We start from the raw sequence: 8683 nt of genomic DNA on the forward strand, positions 1-8683 counted from the left end.
AGGATTGCTGAAATTACCTCATTTACTCAAAAACGTAGCCAGTCATTTTCCCTTCTTGCAAATCCAATTCTCATTTTCAGAAGAGAAAATTCCCACGTGTAGGAAGAAGTGTGATCACGTCACCTATCTTTGTAGGGCAAGCAGAAAGCCAAAAAATTCTGCTTTACTAATCATTTGGGACCTAAAGATAAAAAAGTACCTTGAAAATAGATGCGTGATTGTGAAATCTCACCAATCTCTCTGTGCTCCTTTAAAACTTGCACACTTCTGACGTTACCCCTTCACAAACAGAGCTAGAAAGTGCTAGAAAGATGGCTGCCAGGGATCTCCAGTTCCTGACTGAAAACACAGCGTAAGGAGAAATTAAAAATATATACAAAATAGTCAAACTTGATAAAAATAATGCATGTTATTATTCTGATAACTACGTAAAAACAATAGTAGGAAGCATCATGTCCGCATGATGTCTGGCTGGTTCTTTATGAATCTGCTCTGTTGAGAGTATATGTGGTGAGAATTATGCTCTCTCAACAGCATAATTATTGTCAAAAACAGTAGATAATTCTTAACATCTTAGCATTTGACATTCATTTCAGTAATTACATACTAAGGCATCATGAACGGTTTTAAAACATTTTCAATTAATTTAGAACGTCTTAACAGAAATGTACAATAATTGCACTTGTAGGAGTTATCACAGACTCAAGCGTAAAGTAACAGTTCTAATCCTTTCATAATCTCCTAATTAAAACTATGCTAGTTTTAATTAACTAACAAAGTTAATTCAAACTTTTGTTGTTGATCAAGCCTTTCAACATTTTTATTAATTGATCTGCTTCAGATGCTTAAATATGAGTTGAAACTTCGCAAAGTTTAAAGAAGTTATCGCTATAAATTCATGTCTATCCAATGATAATTGGATGTACATTCAAAATTAATTTTTAAAACCCTCGGCACTATCTGGCTATATCATACACGATGAAACAAAAGAATCTACAGCGTATTGAAGTTTAACAATCAAACTTCTAAAAACGTCTATATTATAACTTATTATTAAAGCATTATTAAAGATCCATTTCAGAAAGTATTTGAAAACACCCAGATGTGAAAGGTGGGAGCCAGTAGTCTTTATTTCTCTTTATTTTTTAGGCCTAATATGATATTTCATACTTCTACAGCAAAAAAAAAAAAAAAAAAAAAAAGTCACAGCCTGACATCTGAGCTCTGAAAATTTGATATAGGAAAAGGCCAGGCACTGAAGGGTGATTTAGAAGATTTAGACTGAACTTTGCCAAAATCCCAGAGCTTTACCAAGTGCTTCCAGCATAAGCTTGGCCCAATTGTATAACCTGTTGTGCAGCAGTTATGAAATTGAGAATTTACCTCCATCTTCCATCAAAATGCAATATATTTAGGCCCTTTAATATTTGGAGAGCTTGAAGACACTCCAGGAAGGCAGGATCTGTGTTTAGACTTCCAAGCAATCCTTCAGAGCAAAGCCACTTAATATCGGACTAATGTCTTCATTGTCAAAGCCATTAAAGTTTGAAAAACCTGGGTATAAGTTCTGTGGAGAGGAGTCACAACTATTCTTACAAGTTTGTACATCACCTATTCCTGTGGAACCTCAAGCGCTAACACATTATTTATCCTAATAAAAGCTCTGGGTTACAGTGGGAAAAGAAAAGAAGACTATAGTGTTTTTAATACTGAATATTATACATACAATATTTATCTTACGGAAGTTATAGTGAAGTTTTTAGGGAGGTTTTGGTGTGGGGGTTTTTTCTAGCCCATAATAAAGAGAGGAAGAAAACACTGTTGTAGCTAAGTAGAAAGCACTTGTAAAAAGTTGCATTAGAAGCTCTGTTTGCGCTCCAAGCCTCACACTTGCTTTCACTGAAAAATAAAAGGTGGCTATTTGTGGTTTTTTCTCCCCTCTGCTTACAAGTCCAAACCAGGCAAAAATCCCAATTATGATCTATTTTTTTTTTAAAACAACTCAATCTTTTTTGGCACAAAAGGTAGATCTACAAAAAAAATCTTGCCAAATAGAAATAGGAGAAATAAAAGCAAAGTGTACGCCACATTTCTTAACCAAAAAAAAAAATAAAATCTCAATTCCTGCACGCAGTGCCAATCCTAAAGCTCTGGCAAAATCTAGACTCATAGACTCCTTCAGACGCATCACGCTGGCATCATGAGAAGACTGTCCCAGAATTAAAATCAAAGGCATAATAATAGAATAATGAATAAAATAATATATATTATATTTATGTATTTTATATATGGTTATATAAAATATATATATAAAAATAATAAGCATAGACATAAATATAATAAATGCGTAATTAGTCCTCAGCACAGAACTGACGTCAGCATTGCTCGGAAGCACAGGATCCCAAATTATAGGCAGCCAGGTATATTTCCAGTGGCAGCCAGGACTTTGTGAGACTCCTATCTATGTCTTGTCAAAGGTTGGTTAAATTCAGCACGCTTCTGTAAATGGTGGCGATAAAGACTCCGCGTTTTCTGTTTTGTCAGAAAATTCTCTGCTAACACTATAATGCAGAAATGTACTTGAACAAACATATATAATCACAGGCTTCGCACAAGAACCTCCCAGGCTTCTGTTTTGATCTTGATCCAAACAAAAACGTTCAGAATACAGAATCCCTCAAGCACTGTCTGCTGCTAAATAAGACAATCATTACGCTAAGAACCTACACAGTTTGAGAAGAGTTTTGCACCCGTTAACCCATACTGAGTAACAGCTTTGCTCATGTACCCTGAAACGTAAGTCTCATTCATCTCGGTTTAGCCTTATTTTCTATATATAAGATCACCCTCTTGATGAGATGTCTATGGGAGATTCCTTTCTTGACTGTCCTGGTTTCAGTCGGGATAGAGTTAATTTTCTTTCTGGTAGCTGCTGTGTTTTGGATTTAGTATAAGAATAATGTTGGTAACATGTTGTTTTAGTTGTTGCTAAGTAATGCTGATATTAAGTCAAGGACTTCTTCAGCTTCCCATAGAAGCTGAGAGGGAGCACAGACAGAGCAACGTGGCCAAAGGAGTATTCCATACCACAGACGTCATGCTCAGTACGTACATGGAGACTGGTCAGGGGGGCAGGAATCTGCAATTGCTGCTTGGGCTGGGCAACGATCACTGGATGGTGAGCAATCGCATCACATCACTCATCTTGTATACTCTTGTACCATCATTATTATTATTTTCTCTTCCATTACTGTTCTATTAAACTGTCTTTATCTCATCCCATGAGTTTTTTTTAAATCTTTCTCCCTCTTCTCCCTATCCCACTGCAGGGGGGAGGAGTGAATGAATGGCTGCATGGTCCTAGTTGCTGGCTGGGATTAAACCACAGTTTTAGAGGATACAGGTTTTGAAATGAAATTAAATCATAGAAAGAGGCAGTTACAGCTTTAACAATTGCTGCAATTTACGCAAACATGAATGAAACCAGTGTGGTCAAACTATTCCAGCGAGCAGCAGCAGAAAACGTTCATTTTGACAACTTCCCCACATGAGCACATCAGAGCTGGATCGTTACGTTTTTGATTTTTTATCTTCCCTCTATACCACACATCTTTGTAATGGTCCAGCCTGCGTGGAATCATGTGAATGAAGGCACATGAGGCAACGGAAGGGCCCCTGCTCACCTCTGTGGGTGTTAAATCAGATGCAAGATAACACAATGCACTATCTGAACTAGAAAATAAAATATGCAGAAGTTCTGAAGACTACAGGCCAAAAATAGATGGTTTTACCAGAAAGACTCCCTGAATTTTGGGGAAGACTGCCTGCTACATACATCTGGACTTTACTGCTATGTCTAAGAAAGGGAAACCTACCAGATAAAATCTGGCTCCTGCAAGGTATGGGCAGGTAGATTAAATGAATGAAATCAGTATAACATCTTTATTTCTGAATCACAATTACACTTTGTATTGCTGGTGGAACTTTAAAGCATGTTATCGATGTGAAAAATGAAGCGTGCTTTCTGCCTTTTGGTATACCGAAAAACAAGGGGAAAAACCCATGAAAAGAGGCATTGTCACAGTTGTTGACACAGGCTAAAGGTCTCATGCAGCTCAAGAAGCAGCCCATGTTTGTTAAGGAAAAATGAAATTCAGTAATGAAAATGAGATCCCCACGCATATTCACCTTCACACAGTAAATACAGCATGATATGCTGTTTCTGCACTGCCTAGGAACTGTAATCATTTGATATTGTCATTTTGAAATAACTTAATTTGAAATACTCATTTAGTAGCAGAAAGTATTTTGAAGAACTGACAAGTGATGCTAAAATTATCACTAAAAGCTCTACTTTAACTATTCTTAAGCTGTTCATTTTGAGAGAAAACACCTCACAGAAAAGTTTCTTTTCCATTTTTTCCCAGCTTTTCAACAGCTATAATACTAGGCCTTGGTAATTAGACTCGATGTATTCTTCCACGTTTCAGAGGAGGCCCTGGATGCTTTGATCTTTAGTGAGAAAAATGAGATGATACTAGAGCAAATGATTCCCTGCCTTTTTTTCTTACATGGTTGTTATGTTTTCTAGCTGCCATGTTATCATTTCTCTGTCTTAAATGAGACATTGCATTGTATTTTTTTTTCTATATAACATGGGTTTAGTTATTTGCATATAAAATGAGTAGAAGTGGATTTGTCTCTCAATCCCTATCTGTTTCCATTTAGGTTTGCATGTAGGTTATTTTTAGTTCTATGAATAGTTTCCCTACTATGCATAACAGTCCTGGAGATGCAAACAAAAGCATGTACTCAGTAAAAACCTTAGGGAAACTATTTTTTTCTAATACAGTGGTTATAATTTAAAGGCTCATAAACCAGAAAAGAAAGGAACACCCCCCCCCCCCCAATCCTTAAATAAGTTGTGTTTCTTGAATAATTTCAAATATACTATGCTGTCCTCTAAATATCATGTTTTAGCAGAGAGAAGAGGGCAGGAAGAGAAGAATCAGGAAGATGTATGATGTAATATTTTGGATAAAAACCTTCTTATTTGTCCCGGTTTGAGGTAAAACAGAACCAAGTTTCTGTTCAGTAATTTTACTTCTCAGCTAGGCCTCTTCTAACTCTCTGAAATTAACAGCATATTGTGCCAAAAGGCGTTTGTTCTCAGAGTCATAAGACCAACGTTAACAATTAGTGCCAAGCAATGGTCTGCAGAAAGGCTCTTGCTTGTTACTAACAACCAAGGTCAGCTAATTTTATTTGCCCCATTGGAGGGTCAGAAGCAGAAAAGTGTAGAGGGGTCCCATTGGCAGGGAGGAGCAGACAGGACAGGTGACCCAAAATTGACCAACAGGGGTATTCCATCCCATCTGCCCCATGCTCAGTATAAAAGCCGAGGGATCAAAGGGTCAGTTCTCTTCCTTCAATGGCTGACGTCCAAGGAGGACCCTGTCTGTTCATCTGCCTTTGATCCCAATCCATGTGTTCCTGACTCCAGCTCTTGAATGCAGTTCGCACCCCTCGCCGAGTCCTGTCTGGGACTTCCCCAGTGCCTGCCGGTGACATCACCCTGGGAGCTTAATATGGTTTTGTATATACTATATTTCATTATTCCCTTTTTATTTTATTATTAATATTTCATTAAAGTAATTTAGTTTCTTCTAAACTCATACATTTCTTTTATCTCTCCTCCTCCTCTCTGTGTGCAAGAGGTGGGGGGAGACCATCTGTCACCGGCCATTGGCCAATTTGGCCAAACCCACATTATTCTTATCTGTGTTGGTACGCACGGAGAACATTGCAAGGCAGGATAACGAGAAATTACCCAGCTCAGTCTCCCACACTGGTCAATCGTTCCTAGGTTGAAGCTTCTTCAGTGAGCTGCACTGTATTCACCTTTCAATTCTTCACCAAATTCCAGTGGTGAAACCACTCTCATTAAAAATGTAATGCCTTTTTCTCCCTCTGAAATATAGAATAACTGTACCGTGTTAACTACAGGCTACAGAGTCTCTAATCTCTACACTACCACCACACATAAATAATGTTATTAATAGTTCTGATCTAGTTATAGGTATTTCTGACACTAACCTAAGCAAATATCCAGCATCCAAGGCTCAAGGGGCATTTGCTTCTAAATAGATAAGAGAAAGGATGTAAAGAAGTATAAATGTCGCAGATTCAAGAAAGTTCACATAATATATTAGGGGAAGCTCCTTTGAAAGGCTGAACTAGTTTGCTATTTAAAACATTATATTCAACAGAGAAGGTGCATAGGCAAATTCAGGCTGGATGGGCTGACAACAGAAAACCTCTGAAATGCTCTTGACACTGTAAAATGACACTACATAAGCTAGGAGATATCAGATATAAAGCCATGGGCTGACACTATGACACTACTGCTTGTACTGCTGAGATTTTTCTAAGTTCTATGCTCTGTCTTACCTGGTCTTTTACCAAGGTCCTCACCATGAAGGGACTTCTCTTTCTTCAAGTGCGTTCTAAATTTGTACAGTGCTGTCACTTGTCTTGAAGCACCATCAGCAACTATACAATATGAATAGTTTCAAATTGATTTGAATTTAATTTCCAGAACAAATGGACTGGATTTTGATCTAAATGCAATCGTTTTGCCTGTTGTAATGAGATAGAATAGCAGTAGTGAAAAGCTCTTTTATTTATTGAATTTCTTACCAGAAATTGAATTTATTGAATTTCTTACCAGAGCCTTTTAGGGGAATAAAATAAAAACGTGGCTTGTTAAGTGGCATAAAGGGGGAGTTTGCGACATGATACCATGTCAAATGGTAAGTACAACATATTCCAGACTAGACAGACTCATTAATACTGACACCTTTTACAGTCTCAAATGTTTTTCACTGTTGATAGTGAGTCGGTATTGGCAACTCTATATTCCAAGACAGGAATTATTACAATGAACTGTTCTTGTATCACACTTCATACTTGCTGATATTTATGCCATTTTTGAGTTATTCTCACACTTCATGTAGATCTCTCTGCAGTGACAATGAATACCACATTGGAGCTGAATTCTGTTGCCAGGAATATGTTGGGTTTCTTAGCAGAATTGCATTTTTGCATAAATTTTAAAACAGGAGAATTGGCTATTTTAAAAATACGCTTGCCGGTTGCAGTCATTTTTTAATGGCAACCCTCCAAGTTTTTCCTAACATTTTTATTAGGACTAACACCTTTTTTCCACACATGACTAAGTAATAAGTCTGTATTCTGAACTGAAATTAGAATTGGAGGAATGGTAAAGGGGGACACAAACAGAGGATTCCAGTTTTAAAAAATGTTCGTCTGGTCCCCTAAAAATCTCCACAGGTCTCTGTGAAATGAATTAATAAAAAAAGATGCCTACCACCATTAAGTACTTTATACCCTAAAAATGCAGTTTTGGGTCAACACTATCTATGGATTTAATAATTTTGAAGATAAAACCTTTTGTTTCTTTCTTAAACAAATGGGTTCATTGTTTGTTTTGGGCAGAAATATGAATTAATTCACACTTCACTGTCCTCTGTGAAAACAGGTTTTTATGCATTGGTAATCAAGGTCCATCAGACAATTTCTATGAGTTGTTGCTTACCAAAGTGCTTACAGTAGTATTGCAGTCTATGCCACAAAATTATCTGGTTTTATTTTTTAAGAAAATTATATCTCACGTCCTACTTTTGTAAGAAATTTCAATATTATTTTGGTGTTATTTTTCATTTTCATGTATTTAAAATGATCCCAGGAATTTATCTTTTCTTGGCAGCCCATAAGAAAAAAAAGAAATGACAAAAGGAATTACAGCCCATTAGAGATCTCCTTTAAGTTCTTATATTATATAAAAGCAAGGGTAATTCATATGCAAATGAAATCTGCAGGCATTAAAAAGAGAGGTAGTAAAATGTAATTGCAGAGAAACTGCACAGAGGCAGCAGAATAATGACAGAAAAAAAAATAATGAGATTCAGCTTCATAAAGGTTAATCTTAATATATTTAAGGGAAGACAGTTTGAAATGCAGCCCATTGGGCAGGTGGTATCTAGCAATATTGTTGACAGACGTTGTGCACCTTGATATGAGAGTTTGCTTATTTATAGATGTATGTATTAATCCTTATCAAAAACACATTTCAAAGATCTGAACCAACAGATAATATTTATGCAGTGCCCCTTTAGGCTTTAGCTACATTGGGGAGTATAGAAATCGAATTCCAGGAGCATGGCCTTGCATTAAGGACAACCCGCTCCACTGAGCTTCACTTCAAGGATTGAAAGCAGTACAGATGGAACTGAATGTACAGGTGCAAACACAGTCCTAGAATTCAACACACACCTCGAATGTTACAGCTGGAACTATTTAGGGCTCATTTCTTTTTCAAAATATTATTACTATTCACAGGGCAGAGAAGTGTCCCTCTCCAAAATTTTCATACGTTGCCAGTTTGAAATTTAGCTGAAAGATATTAGAGAATTGTCAGGAATTCAGTGACTAGGAAATTAGGGCAACAGATGTTTGATTTATGACGAAACATTAAAGAGATGAGCATAAATACAGTGTCTCAGCCAAGGAGATGTGAACCATGTGTGTTAAAGCAGCATAAAAACAGAAGACATGGAGTGTGATTCAAGGAACCAGAGCGATGGGATTACACCGCACAATT

This window comes from Rissa tridactyla, chromosome 8 (genome assembly GCF_028500815.1).
Source record: "Rissa tridactyla isolate bRisTri1 chromosome 8, bRisTri1.patW.cur.20221130, whole genome shotgun sequence".
NCBI classification, from domain to species: domain Eukaryota; kingdom Metazoa; phylum Chordata; class Aves; order Charadriiformes; family Laridae; genus Rissa; species Rissa tridactyla.